The sequence below is a fragment of the Pipra filicauda genome, unplaced genomic scaffold (genome assembly GCF_003945595.2).
Source record: "Pipra filicauda isolate LSUMZ 115617 unplaced genomic scaffold, ASM394559v2 scaffold44_size3831614_pilon, whole genome shotgun sequence".
NCBI classification, from domain to species: domain Eukaryota; kingdom Metazoa; phylum Chordata; class Aves; order Passeriformes; family Pipridae; genus Pipra; species Pipra filicauda.
Genome location: NW_024104587.1, coordinates 1,190,980 through 1,210,055, shown reverse-complemented (window position 1 = coordinate 1,210,055; position 19,076 = coordinate 1,190,980). Strand labels below are relative to the sequence as shown.

Sequence of the window (19,076 nt, the reverse complement as noted above, 5' to 3'; positions counted from 1 at the left end):
GCTGAAGTTTTGTATGGTGTATATTTATTATAATAACCTAAAGGTGAAATTGGATCAAAATAAGCTCTGGATTTTGTTGTAGCTTGTTGCTTTTTGGTTGCATATGGATATTCTGCAAAGCAAGAGGTAGTTGATCAGCCTTGTCCCTATTTACTTAAGTACCTTTAATACTTCACCCTACACGTGGTGACCTGTGGACTGTCTTTGCTGAATCTTCATGCTATTCTAGATTTGTTTATACTCTCTTTCTACTCAGTAGAGATTTACACTCTGTCCTTGTCTGATTCAAAATGGTGTTCAAAAATGCATCACTTGACATTTAAGTCTGTCTCATTCATATAACAGTGCGTTGAAAAACAGTTTATTATTTTTGCTTATATTGATCTTATCTGGCATTGTCAGAGGGGAAAACAGTTAATGACTTGATGTGTGTTCAGACTGGATGGAGTAATGATGAGGTATAGCTGAGTTATTTTCTTTCTTTTAAAGCTGCATTTGATTTTCTGCTGTGGATATTTTGATTCTTGTTTATTTTTCTCCTTCGTTTGGAGAAGAATAGTCTGGGAGAGGGGAAGGAAGAGGCAGGGTTTACCCCTGTAACCATCATTGTTAGCCCTAACTTCTGGTAGAGTTTTGCTGCTTTGACTTGACCTTTTTAAACTTGAGAAATGTGTTTTTGTTTGCATTTCCATCTTGTTGCATTTAAAAACTGTTCTAACTATACCAGAGTGTTTGAACATTAATGGGGGAATGTTTTTCAGAGTCTTGATAGAATTTCCAGGCAGCTTTTCATCCGCCAAGTACTATACTGGGCTCTCTTGTGGGGTTTTGCTTGGTTTGCCTTAAGAATGTGCAAAGCAACTGTTCAAAATTGCTGACACATGTTAAGTAATTTGGAAATCACCATCTTTCTCCATTGATGTCTGAGAGTGCTCATGTTGGCAATAAGAACAGGATCTGACCCTGAAAATGATTTGTGAACAGTCTTAGTCTTGAGACCAATTATAGGCACTGTCTTCCCTCTGAGTCTGGCTAGTTTATCCTTACAGTCTTAGTTATTCTATTTTTTTAAAAAAATTATTTACTCAATCTCTTTAAAAAATATCCTCTTCTGCCTTTTCCATGTATTTTTGAATTATTCAACCACATGTGTGTATTTGGTGATGCCAACTTAAGAGTAAAATGTAGTTGAGTATCAGGAGAGTTAATGCTACTTCTAACAGTAGTGGTAGTGGTATAATGCTTATTAATGAAAAATCCATCATCTTCCACCTCCCTCCTCCAAACCTCTACTTTTCAACTTGGGAGCAGCTGTAATCAGCCTGTACAACTTCCCTTCCTCCTCTCATGAATAAATCCAACTACCTTATCTTCTCTATCGGAAAGTCTTCCTTGGCTTTAACGGCCTCTGGAGGAGCATATAAAAGGGGCTTTCACTGGCTAACAGGAAGCAAAATGAATGGAGGAACTTTTGATAATGCCCCTCTGTCTGAGGGGGGGGATCAGCCCGACTAAATTGTACCAGATTAGTGAATGACAGTGCTTCAGCCAGGGCCAGAATTATAAGTTTTTAATCTTGGAACAAGCAATGATTTCTTCCTCCTAAACAGTGGTCAACTCCCTCTTTGATTTGGAGCCTTGCAGTCATCCATATTCAGTTAGTTTGTGTGTGTGGTTTCTGGTTTCTTTTCTTTTTCTTTTTCTTTTTTTTTTTCAGTCTGCATTCATGACTCTCAACAAACCTTGAGGGCTTTTTTTGGTAGCAGTGATTTTTGGTAAGACCTGTCGTGGCCACATGCCATTTTTACCAGCAATTCACACTGTGCCTTTTATTTTTATGCGATAATGACGTCTCGTATATCACAGCTTTCTTAATATTGTTCCGTCTTTTGCTGCCTTAGAGTCTTTTGCAATTAGCCCTGGGGTGATTTGAGTATTTTTTTAATAAGCAACATTTTTGGTTCTGGCCACCTTCAGCCTTACTCTGTGTGTGTGTGTGTGTGTGTGTGTGTGTGTGTGTGTGTGTATTTGACTCCTCGCTTCTCACCCCACAGCTTGGTCCACATTTTCTGATAATCCAGCTCGGTGGGAGGGAGAAATGACTGAAAATCTAAATGAGGCAGCTTAGCTAATTGCCTTAGGCCTGACTCGTCTGCTGGATAACACTAGTTTTATTGCAGTCCAATGTGATTGACATTTGGGGAATTGCACTGGTATAATGCTGGCAGCAGCAGTGAAAAATCTGCCCTATTGTTTCTGATACATTTGCTGCCTGAGGAGCACCTTTTTGTTACAAATAACTATCTGAAATGCAACTAATGGAGTGAATGTACTTCTTTTTCTTTAAGTCACTGACTTTTCAAGTTCCTGAGGAAAAAAGTGAGAGCATTATCCTACTTACTAAAAGTTTGCCTTTTTCTGTGGTTTTTTTTCAGACTTTTTTTCTTGGATTTTATTACTGGAAAACTCTCTAATGACAACATTGCTTAGGTAAGTGGAGCAAGGTTTTTTCTGTGGTTTTTTTTTTTTTTTTTAGAATCACTTCCCCTATCTTAACTTCTCTGTGTGTTGTGTTGTAATGTCGAGCTGCCAGCCAGCTGTGCTGCGTGTGCTGTGGTTAAGGCTAGAAAGATGTAGTAAACAAAAGTAGGGGTAGTGCCTCCAGTATGACATAAGGATCTCATTTATTCATTTAATCAAATGAAGTGGACGTGGTGCAGAATAATGAAATACAGCTTTCATCTGCATGTTACTCCCTAGTCTCACCAATTTATAAAAAAATTTTTCAGGAGATGCTCTGCTTTTTTTTTTTTTTCCACTAGAAAGTAAACTTGCTGGTATCACTTAATGCCATTTTGTTATGAAATGGAACCTTAATACTTCCAGATTTTTAGATACAGTTGCTCTTCCTCCATCCCTTTTTCTTCCCTGTTTCCCTCAACAGTTCTAGGTAGGAGTGTCTGACATGGAGAGATCATGAAAAGCTTCAGAGTTTTATATTTTTTTAGCCCAAAAGGTGGAAGATCCCAAACAACTTTAACACTCTACTTTCATCTCTAAACCCCATCTATACCACTAAAATGCTAAATTCAAGTGATTAACAGGGTTTCTGGGTGTTGATTGCAAACACACACGTGGTCTTTACTGCTTCTAAATACCTTCTCAAACCCATTTTCTGTGCCGTTCCATAGCACAGGGACATTCTCCTGAGTGCAAATCCAGTGCCATAGTGCCTTTAGTGATGGGTGGAAGAATTAAGTGTGCTGCTATACCAAAATGGACTTTATGTTCCTTTCTCTGTGATGGAGAGATCTGATTGACCTCTGATGCAAGACAGAAAGTTAATCCCCAGATACACAGCTAATTTGATGTATTAGTTGGAATTGCTTGTGATTCTGGATGAGGCCAAACAGTGACTGCAGTATTCACACAGGAATATAGTATCCTAAAATCTGTACTGACAAAGATAAAAGTGCTGCTGCTCTTTGTGAAGTGCCTGTGAAAGGGTTTTCTTTTTTTCTCTCTCTGCTTTCTGCTGCTGGGTTTATAGCAGTACCCGTCCTCTTTCCCTTTTCATCTCCTTACAGTGGATGGTCAGTGTGGAAGCTACTGGCCTCTGTACCTTGAGATGATGGACCTCAGTGAAATAAAATTGATTCAGTCTTAAAGCAGAAGTCTTCTCCAATCTGCTTATCCCCAGTGTTTGTCCCTCAGGAGAGTGTATAGGTCTTTAGCCTGAAAATCTCATTTTAGCCAAATAGAAAACTCCAGAGAGGCTTTTGGGTTCCCTTGAGGTTTACATTTAGGTAGCTTATCTGAATTTATCTCTCTGCCATTCCTTTGTTGAGGTACTGTGAACTCAGGCTATGTGGTGTGTCATGGCTTTTGTATTTTCCAGAAAGACACAGGAACTGGCTGGTGGCCTCCAAGCTATGGGTGCTCCAACAGAGGTGGACCTTGTAGTTCTGACAGATGGTCTGCCTGGTGGTTTGCTAAACTGCAAGCTGGAGTGGGCTGTGAGACAAAGCTGGATGTGCTGGCAGCCTTTGCATTTTACTAAATCAGAGAAAAGACCTTAGCAGAGCCATATGTAGTGCATGTCTGAGGGAGATTGTTGCCTGTGATCCATCACTGTGTTGCCCATGAGATGCTCTTGCCTGTCACAGTGCACTTGTGGTTCCCCCATGTCTCCTTCAACTGCTTGAGGAGTGACTAATTTGCAGCCTAAGGCTGTATTTATTGATGCCACTGCCTGTCTAGAGGGTGGAGAGGACTCTGCAAACCAGGGAAATATTTAGGCAGCAGTTTTAAATCCTTTTAACTTTGTATATTAGACACATCTATGAATATATGCAGACTGAACTAATAAATAACCAGGGAATGGTAGTTAAGAGGAAAGGACATAATTAATTCTGTCATGTACTCTGCTTTAAAGTTGGGTCCAGAGCAGTAATGTGTTAGGTTGGGAAGGTAAACACTGTCATTATTCAACAACAAAACATGTACAAGGCTGACACTGTTTTCCTCCTTTTGATATAATAATTTTTTGCAATGGTTTGAATATCTTCGGTGGTCTGTGTTTGGTGTGGTAGAAGCCTGTTGAAGCCGTACCCTTTCTGAAGGGTCAGTACTCCTTTATTTGAATTGAGTTTTGTATTAATGCTGCTTTGCTGACACAGAACGTGTGCTGTTCCAGAAGGCTCTTACTGTTTGCTGCGGTTGGGGTGCTTGGCTGTAATTCCTGCAATATAGTTTGGAGGGAGGTATTTCTGTTTCATCAGGTGATCCCTTTTCAACTCTCCACACTGCAGTGTTAACCCAGGTCAAATGTCCGTGTAAAAAAAAAAAAAAAAAAAAATCCTTTTTGTGGGGATACTGTTAAAAAGCCAATATGAGTCTGTTAACTTGTATATCTTTTCCCCCCCCCCTCCCTCTACACCAGAGTGCAGAGAAAAGGTTTGACTACAGCAAATGCAACTTTATGTGGTCCTCAAGGTTAACGTTTGGGTTTTTTTAGTGGGGAAAGGAATATGGGGGAATCCTTGCTTTACGTCTTAAAACATTTAAAGCTGCTGTGAGAATGATGGTCTCTTAGCTAAAAGGAATAACTGTCATTAGTTGTCATGGTAAAAAGTTACATAAAGCAAGGTAGTTAACTTTTCAGCTTGCATGATAACTGATCATAGGAAAATAAACTAAAGTGCTTGTAGTTTCAAGCTCTCCCCTTGTTATTTCTCACAACACAGCCTTTCCCCATTCCTTCACACTTCTCATTTTAACAAATTTCTTGATGTGTAGTTAAACATACTGCAAAAAAACAAGCAAAGACTTCATACACCTATTCTTGTCTTAACCGTGCTCCACACAACCCAGCCTAAATATCAGAAGATCACTTGAGTTTGCATAAGTGAAGATACATGTATCTGAAAAGGGGTGGTGTTGTGCAACCTCTCAGTGCCTCTTCCTGTGGAGTTTTCTTACAAGTTCTGCAGTTCTGGCTCTTCCAGCAGAAGTCTTGGGCAAAAAACACTCATGGAGACACCAGAGGAATAGCTGATGCAGCTCAGCAGCCACCTCCTAAAATAAATGGTGGAAGGTTGCCTGTTTCTCTTAGCAATATTTTCTTTGGAAGACAAGCATCTCCTCAGCATGTCCTTGGCTCTCTGTGTCTCCCTAGCAAACTATAACACTGAATACTCCTCCTTCTACTGGTCACAGCTCAATTTAGATGTTCTTGATTTAAACTATTTCTGTGCTCCTTCAGGGTTTATTGCTTCTGATTGCAGATAGCTTGCAAAACTCCCAGGAGTTCAGAGCAGAAGGGAGTCCTTCCTTTGTAGGGATCCAAAAGAAGTTGCATGTTGTCAACTTGCACAAGATCTTTCTTCAAAGTATGAAAAGTTTTTTTTTAGGGGGAGGGATCTGTTAGAAAATTATTAGCCCTTGGTGGGTGGCATGAGCAGCATTGACTGGAGGGGCTATTGTTCTGTGGTTCATGTGCTGTTTATTTTGCAGCCAGTGATCTTTTTGTATTGCTGAGGCAGATGGAGGGATTCCCAGTTCCACAAGCATAACCCTGGGAGAGATTAGTTGGTTTTAGGTTTCACCACTTGGATGATGAGGTTAGCCTGAGACAGAGATGCATCCCTGTGTGTGGAAATGGTCTTGGCCCAGATCTTGTCTGGCGATGTAAAGCCTGAGAAAGGACCAAGAGGTCAACTTCAGCTTTTTAAAGAATGTGATGTATGTTCATCTTGTGGCATGCATGGACTGTGCTTTTTTGTTTCAAAAAGGGTAAAAAATTTAGTTACAAGCTCATGTGTTTTTTTAAAATGCTCTAATTAGAGCTACAATTAGGCTCTAAAGTAGAGCCTACCTTACAGCTACATAAATATTTATATCTGTGATACTGAAACACTAATGATAAAGAATCCCAAGGGGTTTTTTCATAACCACAAAGCAAAGAACATTTCTTTCAGTCTCTGCCTCTTAGCACCTTTCTTCCACTTTACCTGATTCCCTCCTACCAAGCTAAGCAACATCTTAAATATGAGCACACCAGGGTTTCATTTTTTTTTTTTTGTATCAGTAGCAGTCTTAAGTAATTACTCTGCAGTTCTAATACTTCTTACAGAAGTGAGCTCCTCTGCTTGTGTCAGTTAGAGGTCTGGCATTTTGATGGTGTGTAGCAAACTGATGCTCTGAAACAAGCTAAAATGGACAGAAGCTTGTTTCCTTTTCGCTCACATGGGCACTTATTCACTTCCCCATCTGCTTTGACTTTGAAGACTGCTGAGGTTCTTCCTCTGTCTGACCCACTTGGCATAAGCTAGAGAGGATTATCTTTCTCCAATAGCCAAGTTTATAGGGCTTCAGCTTGTTCGTAAATAATCCTTAGAGTTTTCAGTGCTGCCTTTCTTCTTCTTTCCCCTTCGAAACTGACTTGCTGTCGTTTGTGTACAAATAGGGGAAATGCTTTTTCAGTCTCTAGATAGAGGGGAGAGTTGGTGCAGTCACTAGGCAAGAGGGCATGGAAAGTGCACTGAGGAGGTTTCACTAAATATCCACGATTTTAAATATTTCTTTTGTGATTTCTGTTTGTGGCCCTAGCAAAAGAGAGGATCATCTGTAGAGGAGATCTTTGCTCTGCTGCTCCTTGTGCGAGCACAATTCCAGAGTACAGTCAGTGAGAGACAAAACACAGGACCTGCATATAGAGAGGCATCTTTATAGAAACATGGCATTTTTTAATGTACTTGAGAGAAGGAGAGTGTGTTGCTCTGTCTTTGCTTTCACACTTGAGTACCTGCACCGGTAATTGGTTTGCATGCGTGAATGGTTATTTTAGGGTTGCATTAAAACTCACTTTCAGCTTTACTGAAGATAATTTCTTTTTAATCTGAAATGGAAAGTTGCAATGTTGCTGTGTTTGGGCTGTTGGGTTACAACTGTGGTACGTGTGCAACTCTTAACTACTTTGGGACTCTCTGCATGCTGGAGGTGATCCTTTCTCCTGTTCCCATACAGCTGCATGCTGTGCCATAAGGGGTTTTGTTGTGTTGCTATCAATAGTAGAAACAGATGCAAGGTTTTCTAGAATAGACAGTTATTTTCCTAATCTGCCTAAATTTTAAAATTAATTTTAGTATTATCTGAAACATAAAAATCCTCAAACCTTTCTCTGAGTTTTTGTACATCCCCGTCAGGTGAGTCTAACAGAAAGCAACTTTCATCTAAGTTCTGAGCTCACTACATTTGATAAATCTTTGACTGTGTTTGTAGATGCAAATCAATAATAACAGTAACAGAATAAATATGTTTTTTATGGCTTTTCCTTAATAAGGGGGTGGTGGGACAGCCAACACAAATAACATGAGAGGCTTGGGGTCATAGTCTTACTGTCCTTAAATTCTTATTTTGATATTTCTCATTGCCTAGAGTGAGAGTAGCTATTTTGGTCCCTTGCTTTTGCCCTGAATGAACCTGTCAGGGGAGATTTAGGCTGGATATTAAGAAAAGGTTCTTTACCTGAAGAGTATTTGAGTACTGGAACAGGCTCCCCAGGGCAGCGGTCACAGCCCTGGGCCTGTCTGAGTTTAAGATGCATTTGGATAATGCTCTCAGGCACATGGTGGGATTCTTGGGGCTGTCCTGCACAGGGCCAAGAGCTGGACTTTGATCCTTGTGGGTCTTTTTCAGCTCAGGATATTCTGTGATTCTGTGAACCAAGGTGTGACTTCACATCTGCTTTCTCCTGGTACTTCTTTAATTCTCCCACATCTTCTGGCCATTCCACTGCTGCCAAAGCACGGGGTGGATTTTAGTTTTCTTTTTATTCTGCATGTGACATTTTGGACTTGGAGTTCTGCAGACCAGCCTCTCTGGACTTGAACTTTCAGGCCTTGTGATCTGCATGTGGTCCTTCTGGCCCCTTGGTAGCAGGAGATAGCAGCCCTTTGTGGAAAGATGGGCTGTAATTTTGTCCTGCTTTGAACATGTGGGATTCTAAGTATTTCCTATGAGATGTACCCGTAATATAAACAAACTGTTTTGTTTAGTGAAAGCTCTTTATCCCAATAGGATTGGAGACATCTTATAAAGTGATCACTGTAAATTTAAAACTAATATTTGTCATTATTTAAATAAACATAAATCAGGATGGTATACAAACAACCCAAGTTCCCAGCCCAGGGATTTGAAAGACAGACCTACTTGGATGTAGGCTGTGTATTTTTTGTCCATTTCCTTGTTAAGTTTAAGGCCTTGCACACCTAATTAATACCTTTTTAAATTTGTGTCAATGACAGAATGGATATAAATTTCAGTGGACACAGATTTTAGTGCTACAGAATACACATAGGAGCCCATAGGGTGAGTAGATCTTAAGGACTGCAGATATTTTTCAGGTCTTCTGGTGCAGCATCTTTGACACACCAGTTGGTTTGGTACAGAGGACACCAAATGGAAGCCTTTGAGCTGGAAAGGGTGAAGTACTGGGTAGTGTGTTGTAAAAGATTTCTGAGAGTAGATGAGTCATTCCAAAAACGTAACACTGGAAAGAAGTTTCCATGCCAGGCTGTTAAATTTCATTGCTGTCTTAATTAGAAAGGAAGCAGCCCCCTATTTTATGAAGTTTTCCAACCCAGTTGAAGCTCTATCACATTAGATACGACAACAAAATGATCAAGCACTTGTCTGGATGCCAGCAGCCTTGTACTTCCAAATTAATTGTATTTTTATGAGTAAGTGTTAACTTTTTGAAAAATAAAGCTTAGGCTTTGGAAAAAGCAGATGCTGATGAATATGGGAAGGGATGGGGAAGAGAATATCATGGTCTTGGTAATGAGGGGACCTCTGGAGCTCTAATTTCGCTTACCAAGTAGCTATTATTTTTGTATTTGAAATGTAAAATTTTACCTTTGAGGAGCTTAATTTTAGGGGGTGGAGGAGCTCATAGTGCTTTCAAGGCCTGAGTTCAGCTGATAATCCAAGAAGGAATTCATTGTCTTCATAGATGGAGGGTATATGAGCTTTTTTAGTTCATCAGGCTTTTCAAAAATGTACAGATTTGCAGATGTGTGAGGGACTGGGGGGAAACCTTTGCCTCTAAGTGGTGGTAAAATTTAAAACTGGTATGGTTATGGCTCTGATCAACATTCATTTCAATGTTCCCATAAAAAGCTTATGACTTGGCAGGGTTTCAAGGACTGAAAAGAAAAAAGCTCTGTATACAACATGTTTTATTAATGTTGAAGGAGTAATGTTGCTCCATTTCAGTGTCTGCCACTGCATAGAATAAGTTCTCTTTGGCTCTTGTACACTTTGGCTTTTCCCCTGAATAAAAGGTGTGACTTTACATCTGCGTTTTCCTAGTAGCCTTGTATTAATCAGGATTATACATATTTCCAAGTTTTGGCTAGGTTTCATCCTTTTTCTTTCTTAATTCTCCCATGTTGCAGAGTAAATTCATGATTCTTGACCCTCAGCTGATACTGTAAAGTGTATTTGCATAAACCTTAATGTTAAGCATCACATCCCACTTACTTATGATGACTTTTTGCCCCCTCTTAAGCTTTATGTAAAGGTGAATTTGAAATTAGGCAGCTGAGAAAGAAGTCATCTGTTAAAACTTGGCAAATGTGGTTGAACTAATAAAAGCACATTTTAAAAAGTACTTTTAAGGGAAATCAGTACTGTAAAACATGAGCTTTAAGATGAAATTGCTGAAGATAATTTGTGCGGCCAAAATGCGAGGGAAGGCAGATAAGACAAGTCAAGCACAAAATCACAATTTACAGCTACATACCGGTGTTACTTTGGTAAGATTACCCCTGCATGGGGCTTGGCTGGCGATCAAGGAATGGCTTAGGGAGACGGCTGGAGTGGGATCGCTTGCGGTGTGCGAGGCATCGGGTCACGCTCTGAAACAGGAGTCTGAATTCAAATGCTGAACACCGGCCCCTTTCAGCAGGGCTGTGCTACCTGGCCGTGGGACACAGCCCGGGGCTGCGAGGCAGGAGGAGTGTGGGTATGTGACTTCTTAAAAGTAATTTCTGTTCCCCAAGTTACTGTGCGGGTTTTGGCAGGGGTAGAGTTAATTTTCTTTGTGGGAGCTAATATGGGGTTGTGTTTTGGAATTGTGCTGGAAACAGTGTTGATAGCTCAGGGATGTTTTCTTTACTGCTGAGAAGACTCTACAGAGAGTCAAGGCCTTTTCTACTTCTCACTCACCCCGCCAGTGAACAGGATGGGGGCACAAGGAATGGGGAGGGAACACAGCCGGGACAGCTGATCCCAGCTGATCCAAGGGATATTCCAGACCACGTGGAATCATGGTCAGGGGAAAGAAGGAGGAGGGGGCCATTCAAAGTGATGATGTTTGTCTTCTCACATCATCATTGCGTGTGATGGAGCTCTGCTTTCCTGGAGATGGCTGAACACCTGCCTGCCCTTGGGAAGTGGGGAATGAATTGCTTGTATTTCTTTGCTTGAATGTGCAGCTTGTGCTTTGCCTATTAACCTGTCTTTATCTCTACATGAGATTTTCTCACTTCTACCCTTCCAGTTCTCTCCCCCATCACACTGGGGGGGAGCGACCAAGTGGCTTTGTGGGGCTTAATTGCAACCTGGGGTCAAACCATGACAGTTTTGCTATTAGAAATTGATATAGGTTATATCTCAGACTTATGCTTCTGATTTGTGAGTGCTATTGCTTAATTAACAATTATGAGGCACTTGGAACACTTTAAAAGTGCTGTAGGATTGTAAAATATTGCATTTGCCTGTGTACACCCTTAAACATGGAGATTTTCAGCTCCTGCTGTGTGAGCGTTTGGCTGAGTCGCACAGGCTCCCCTGACCTGGTTCTCTCCTTGTTTGCTCACTCCTCCCATTTGACCCAGCTCTTTCCTTGTCCTCTTTCCTGTCACGGGTTTTTCAGCCTGTCCCTTGAGAAACAAGCAGTTCTGCTCCACAAGTGTTCAAGGTCAAGGTGGATGGGAGTTGGAGCAACCAGACCTAGTGAGAGATTTCCTTGCCCATGGCAGGGGGATTGGACTAGGTGGTCTTTAAAGGTCCCTTCCAGTCCAAACCATTCTATGGTCTCCTTCATAGAAGCCCCTTTGAAGCTAACAGAGGTTCTTATTACACCTTGCTCTGATCCAGGAGTTCTCATGGACATCGTGACCCTCTTCCCCATGCCCTGAGGTTGGGCTCTGCTTCCTGGCAACAAACAAAATTTTTCTCCCTCCATTTCCTCCCTTGTCTTTCCCACATGCCCTGTACAGAGGTCAGGCAGTTGCACTTCAGGGAAACCATTAGGACTTTGGATTTGCTTCCCTGGAGAGGAGCTGGGTGGGCCTTAAAGGCTGCTCTCCTTCCCATGGTGGGCATGAAGATCCCTGGAGCTAAAGAAGAGTTCAAGAGCAGCAGCTGGGCTTGGACTGAGGTTGCAGATGGATGTGTGTGTGGGTGAAGGCTACAAGCTGAAAGTGTTTTGGTGCTGACTGTGGGAGGAGCAGAGCAAGAAGGTGCTTTTCCAGGAGAGTTTGGGGGGAGGTTCCTTTGAAGCCCATGTGGCCATTGTGGCCAGATGTGGTGCTCCCTCTGCAGAACCAACCTGTAATGGCAACTGCTGCCTTAGTAAGTCACTTGTGTTTACTCTGTCTGACCTATAAACATTTTGAAACTTTTTCTTTGATATTCAGCAATATTGGACAGTTGAAAACCAGCCATGTGAACATGGCTGAAATTCCCACTTCCCTGATAAGCGTAGGCTGGATTTTTCAAGAGAATTAATATGTTATCTGCAGATGAGAACAGAAGTTCAGCACTGGAGTGTCTAACAAGAGATGCAGAAATACCAGCTACTTCACCAGGAGCTGAAATCTCTTTGTTTGTAACCAAACTGAAGCTCCCTGAGACTTGCTGGTATTACCTGCAGCACTGGCAGCAGCACTAATGGCCGGCATCCTCCGAGAAAGGGAAAGCTCATGTAACTTGGTCTGCTGAGCCAAGGCTTTAATTCAAGCGTGGATAAAGCAAGGAATTTGATCAGGCTTCTACCATCGGTCACACTTTGAGCTAAGTGAAAAGGAGTAGAGCTGAGTTACAGGACACAAGGATTTTCTTGTGAAATCTGAAGTGTTTGGCAGATCCCTGAAAAATATGCGTTGCCACGTACTCTGGTTCAGCTCCTTGCTGTTACCCTTGTGCTGTGAGCTCACTGCATGGATGGTATGGAAGAATTTAATTTTTCTTTTTGTCTTGTCCTGTCAGTTGATTCCCTCATCATCTCTTAATCTTGGATATTTGTGGCTTGAGATAAGGTGTGTGTTGAGTTGCACTTAGTCCTAAATTAGGTCTATACTCAATATAGCAAAGGAGGAGCAATTCAGTTATGCTGGAACCCTTCTTGGGGGCATCATGTTGATTTTCTTAAAATAAAAATGAGGGGAAGGGAAAGAAGAATAGATGGTTAAGTGGTTTCAGTCACTATTAATGTTTGCCTACTACAGCAATAACTTGGATTTCACGTCTTTTCCCAGGGGTGGGAGAGGAAGAAAGGGAAAGGGGAAGTTGGTTTTACAATTTTAGTTAAACTTAGTTAGTGCTTGTTAAACTGGTGTGTGTGTTACAAAGCAAAGTGTTGGGGTTTTTTATGCTTAGTTGTGTCCAACATTCCTGGGAGTACTGGAATTGCAGTCTCTTGGAAGATCTAGACTTGAATTGCTGTTGTCTTCCTAGGGCTCAGTGTGCAGCAGGACCTGGAAAGTTGGCATTTTTTGCTAATTTAAAGTATTCCTCTGCTTTTGGCACTGCGGTGAGGTGTCAGGAACGTTGTCAGCAGATAAAATTTTGTTCTGGATGCCTTTAGCACTTGTTGCTGTGCTCCTTCCCGTATTCTTTTCAGACATTACCACCTTTTTTCTTTCTTACTTAATTTTTTCCGTTAGTTTAGCAAGGAATGACATTCTGCAAACAATTCAAACGAGGGATAATCTAGAAACCTCAGAGCTGACCCTGCTGTGAGTGGAGTTTCATGTCGGGAGATGATCTCAATGAGGAGGTCATCGCATGCTCTCCTGTGCTATGCTCTGGTTCATGAGTTGTGTGTCTGCCACTCACCTTGGGGCTGAACCTTGGCTGTTTGTGCCTGTTTAAGAAGTTAATCTTTCTGAAAGGCGCTTTGCTGCTTGGCGTGGTGTGGTTGCCTCAGCTACAGGAACGTAAACCAGTAACACTGGGGAAAAGAGAGGGATAAACATTTGCTGCTCTTTATTTGCGTGAGGAATTACAAGAACCTGGGATACATTTAGTGACTTGGAACAATTTTTATTTGAACGCTGGCTCAGTCGTGACCTCTGCACATTTGCATAATGAAAAGAAGTACTCAAGCCATTGCAATGCAATAAGGAAAATCTGTTAAGATTGTAGTCCCTTTATGTCAGCTGACCTCAATCTGACTAACAAACTAATTTGGCTTGATCTGTGTTTTTTAATTAAACATCAGATGCTTAAAGGAATAAGTTACTGGCAATTAATCAAAGCATGTATGAAGCCTGACCATTGGTCCCTATACTGCACAGGCTGATATTTTAAATTAAATGCATAAAACCGAAGGAAAAAGGGGCGAATATAAGAACTGTGGAACTTGCATGTTGGTGTTCCTGTGGACTGATTGCATCTATAGTTTCCCTAAACTTATGTTCGTATAAGGCAATGGGATAGTTGAAGTGTTATGCACTTGGAGGCTCTGGAGCGACATTTGTCACTGTGGCCTCCTAAGACTTATGCTGTAACCTGTCCCTTCTCCAGTGAAATCCCGGGTGTGTTTGGCCTTCTACCCAACTGGTGTAGTCATGGAGATTAATTAGACTTTCATGGAGGGGGAGGAGGAGTCTGGATATTGTGTCATCCCCCTCCTTTGTGGAAGTTCTGCTGTGCTCTGCATGTGTTGCTGCTTACTGTCTTCCCCAGCTTCTTCTCGAGCCCTGGGGAAGGGAGTGAACAAGATGTTCATCATCTCAAGGTAGGAGTATGTTGGGAGGTTGCTGGTGTTACTTGGTGACTTTTCCTTTTTAATGTAGTGTTGGGGCTATTTGAGCAACTTTAAAATCATGTCATGTAGAGTAGATAAGGAAAATATATGCAAATATGAACCCTTGTGCATTGTCCCTTTTTTTGTGTGATAACTGATGCCATGTGAGAAGTCCTCTTGCAGACATATAAATGGGGTGTGGGGTTTTTAGGCCCAAATAGTGATGCAGAATAATGTTTGTTGACATTTATTATGGATAATACTGGAAAACTTGATATTCTTTCCTTACTGTGTTAACCTTTATGTTTAGCTTCTGCGCTGTTGTGATGTTCTAAGATGTGTGGTCTGTATGTTACTAAAAACATACAGCAAATAAACTTGTCCAGGCAAGAACGTGACCTTGGTGCACAATCACTACCTAGAGCCTTAGGCCTGGAAGAATTAATAGTGTTGGAGATGATGGTAAGGAGTTATCTTCCAGGTCAGTCTCTATATTTAGTCCTTTAAAGGTTTTAGCTATGCTTTTGGACTATAATTTTTTTTAATTGCAAGGGATATAAGTCTTGTTAGAAGGGAATGCAAAAAAACCTACCTAAACTTCTTTAAATTCACAGTATATTCCTCATTTTACAAAAGAAAAAAGTGCCTTACAGAGATGCTGAAGAGCCTACACCTTTTGAAGCTGTAGAGGGATGAATATTCAGCCTATGAGCCAGGGGCAAGCTGCAGCAGGGATTATGTGAGAGCTTTGTGTGGGAGGAATTTACTTCCCATGGTTTACATAGTATAAAAGAGAAGACCCCTCTTCCCTGGTGGAGTAGCCCTGCTAAAGTCAGAGCTGCTTTTCACATGGAGGAAGATTTGCAGATTGCAGTCTAATTTAGATGTATTTGTTTGTGTAAGACTGGCTTGGTAATACAGATAATGCACAATTTATTATGTCTGTTAAACTTTCAGATTTCCGTCCAGTGTAAGAAGAATTTATTGGAATTTATCACTCTGGAAAATGAGCTTGTCATTTCCTGAAGAGTAGTAGAGAATGTTGGCAAAGATTGTAGTGTCTTTCAAGACTTAGCAGTGTTTCTGTGTGGTGTTTGTGGGCTGCCTGGCACTGAGTGCCTGAAAGGGCAGTTTTAGGTACTGTGGTGTTATAATATCTAACCAACCAAAGCATGGCTGGTTGAACATTGCCAAAGGTTCCTAACTTTTGTCCGTGACTTAGAATGCACAGGAGGAGCAAAGCCCTGTAATGCAATAAGGGAGGGTGGTGGAATCAGAATGAACTTGTTGGGAATTGCTTTTTCATGGAGGAATAAGGAGTTTCTGCTCCCAAAAGAGACCTCATGTCAGACCTAAGGATCAGCCTTCATACCTTTCTTTCACAGTACTTTAGGAGGGTGGTAAGTTGGAGAGGGGAACCTCTTCATGTGAAGCAAAAGCGAGCGGCTCTCACTGGAGATTTTACAGAGTTGGGTCCTCAAACTGGGCAAAAGTTACAAAACAAACTTAATGATGCCTACACTTTTTCGAGGTACATTCCTTAAGCTCCTGTGGTTGTTCTGTCTTGGGATATACCCATATGTCTTTGCTGTGTTTGAGCAAACTCTCTGAATTCTTTGCACGTGTTGAGCACCTTTCTCAATCCTACTACACGTGACCATTGTCAGAGCACAACGACCTGGATGCTCACTGTTTCCATTTAAGCTGTGATGCATCTGGTGACATTTGTTTGAGAAAGTTTCCTCTTGTAGCTTATGTTCCACTCCTTGCCCTCTGAAGGCATAGGGTTATATTTAGTGTTTTTTTTCCTCCTATTGCTCCAGTTCAAAAAGCACTGGAAAATTCTCCATCAAAAATCACTGAGGATTTTCTGTCTGCCTTAGGGAACTTTCCTTCCAGTCCTCGCCTCTGCGTTGCATTGCCTTGTAACAACAAGGCTTCCCCAGGAACACAGTGTACCTGAGAGGCAAGACATGTGCTTGCTTTGGTGGTTAATCATCTTGAGTGCTGATGTGGAGTAAGTTTGTGGGGCCAACGTGATCAAAGCTGGTTTTTACCCAGAGTGAAACTGCATATGAGAGCTGAGTTGCTGGTGTGACCCTTTCAAATGGGAAGAAACACCAGCTGCTGGATTTTTAGCTTTATATTTGGGGGATTAAAGGATGTAAAGGTTCATTTTGGTAAGGCGGTTGTATATTAATGGACTGAGGAGAGCACTTTCAGTAGATGCATGAGCAGCGTTGTGCAATGTTGCCTCTGTGTACCTTTGGTGTTCATTCCTCATGCTCCATCCACCCAATACAAAACATGCTCTGAGGATGGAAACTAAGGTGGACAAATGCTGTTTATTCTCACTGAGGGGTAATTCTTGGTGCCTTATTTTTCTCTTTCCACTGCTCTCCTCCAGCCTGCTTCTGCTAAGCTGGCTAGGAGCTGAGCTGCTGCTTGCAGGCAGAAGACATGATGTAGTGTGGGAACAGCTTCTTGCTGACAGAGTCCCTGAGCTGGTGATAAAGAAAAGTCCTGAGATATTCTTCTGCAGTCCACACTCAGATTGCTCTCACGCTCCCTTCTATCTTGTGTTTATCATAACCACTCTAAGCAGTTTAGGAAGAGAGTGTGCTTGGATTGCTTTCATTTAAAAAAACTGAAGAAGGTTGGAACATTTGATCAGTCATGAGAGATTAAGTGTCATATTGCTAATCAGAGAAATTTGACACATTTTAGACACAAACTGTTGCATTGTAAACTTTATTTGTGGTGCAACAGGTGGATGAGGGATGTTTTACTCTAAGACGATGCTGCAGGAGAGCTCAGCGTTATGCATCTGGGATGAGGGTATCCTGGGCTTCTAGGGAGAAATTCAACAAAAAGAACCAAAACCACCAAAACAACCAAAAAACCCACATTACCCCAAGTCTTGTAGAAAAGCATAGCTCAGAGGCGTGTCTCAGCACGTGTTACGTTGTGTGGCTCAGACGCTCTGTGGTCAGTGGTAGTCTTTCCATTCTGTTTTTGTGGAAAGTGGCCCTCGGGCCCAAGTTACCTGACTAAAGGGACTTCAAAATAACTTATGGTTTTGTCCTTTATGTGTTCATCAGGACTTTCCAGTAGAGACACATGCTTACAATAAAAAGAAAACCAAATCTGTATTCTTCTCTTTTGCTTTTTTGTGGGCCTTTTGGTTCATGACTCACAGGCTCTTGTAGAGGCTTCCGAGCCAAAAATGCAGCTGCATTTTTGTGTCACATGCTGCCTTGCCAGGTCCAGTAATAGCAACTATTGGGCAAGAGAGAGTAGAATAATACAACCTGCCTTACCACAAGTGTGTGTGGAATCATACTCGTGGGAAGTTAAAGATGATTTTCATAGCAAGCAAACCTTTTTATGAACTTCCTCCAGCGCCTCATCCCTATGCATGTGCTGCTTGTTAACACCTTGGATGCTTGTGGAAATAGCACTGTTAATAAAGGACGTCTCTATGGTTTTGTGATGGAAGACCTATAACCAGTGACTGAAGTGTGAGATGTTCCTGGAAGAGTAAGATCCAGCAGTAGGGGAGAGGATTTGAGTTCCAGCTGCAAAGCATTGAGAAATGCATCCTTTTGGCAAATATATTCAACTGAGAAAAGCAAAACAGAGACCCGATGGCTCCTTCCAGTGGCCCTCGTTCCCTGTGTAATGCACGTGGTTCCCACAGCAGTTCACCAGCATGCTTTGCACATCTTTAGTCCCCAAAATGGTACTCTTGTCTTTTGAAGATTTTAGTTTTACACTGCACCATGAGAAGATGTGTCCTGTTGAAAGGCTATTTAAAGAAGAAATGGAATAATATTCTGAATCACTTTAAAATACAGCGGTGAGTTGGTGTTGGGGCCCTTCTTTAGAACCTTCTGGAGAAGCCCTGTGATACTCATTATTTGCATCTGATCAGAAGACAGGCTGTAGGCTTTGAGCCATGTGCAGTTATGTCCTATGTTGGTTCCTTCCCATAACATACTGAAAATAAAAGACACTTTTAGTGTTTCCTAAATTTGTAACAGAACTGGGTATTTAGCCCATGTTTTGCCTTTTGTGTAATATATATGCTTTCTTAATGCACGAATTTTGATGTGCTTTTCAGTGCTTTTCTGTACAAGCTTTTGAAGCTCTTTTAATCCATTACTAAAGCATTGCAAACACAGACTATGACTGTAAACAGTATGTGCTATTGGTGAAGAAAAACAACCATCTTGGAGGCCTTTATTTTAAAGATTGCTTTTTGTTTTAATTAGAAAAGATGTCAACTTACCAGCATTTCAGTGCCTCTTTTTTCCCTATGGCAAGCTTGTGATCTTTCTTCTTGGGAATATAAATATCATTCACATTTCATAGTTTCCAGGAGGATCTGCTCCACGATCCTACCAGGCACTGAGGTGAGATTGATCAACCTGTAGTTCCCTGGGTTTCCTTATTTCCCTTTTTAAAAATGGGGGTTATGTTTTCCCTTTTCCAGTTGGTGGGAACTTCACCAGACTGCTACGACTTCTCAAATACG

The 19,076-nt window shown here is 41.5% G+C and overlaps 1 protein-coding gene across 6 annotated transcripts in view; it reads left to right on the top strand.

The window, feature by feature from the left end:
• Nucleotides 1-19,076, top strand: part of AKAP13 (A-kinase anchoring protein 13) — a 208,124-nt gene that overhangs the window by 18,446 nt on the left and 170,602 nt on the right. For all 6 annotated transcript variants that reach the window (XM_027719858.2, XM_027719853.2, XM_027719852.2 and 3 more), the window contains exon 2: nucleotides 2,436-2,490. The gene's annotated coding sequence lies outside the window, so the exon portion shown is untranslated. The remainder of the gene's footprint in view (nucleotides 1-2,435; nucleotides 2,491-19,076) is intronic.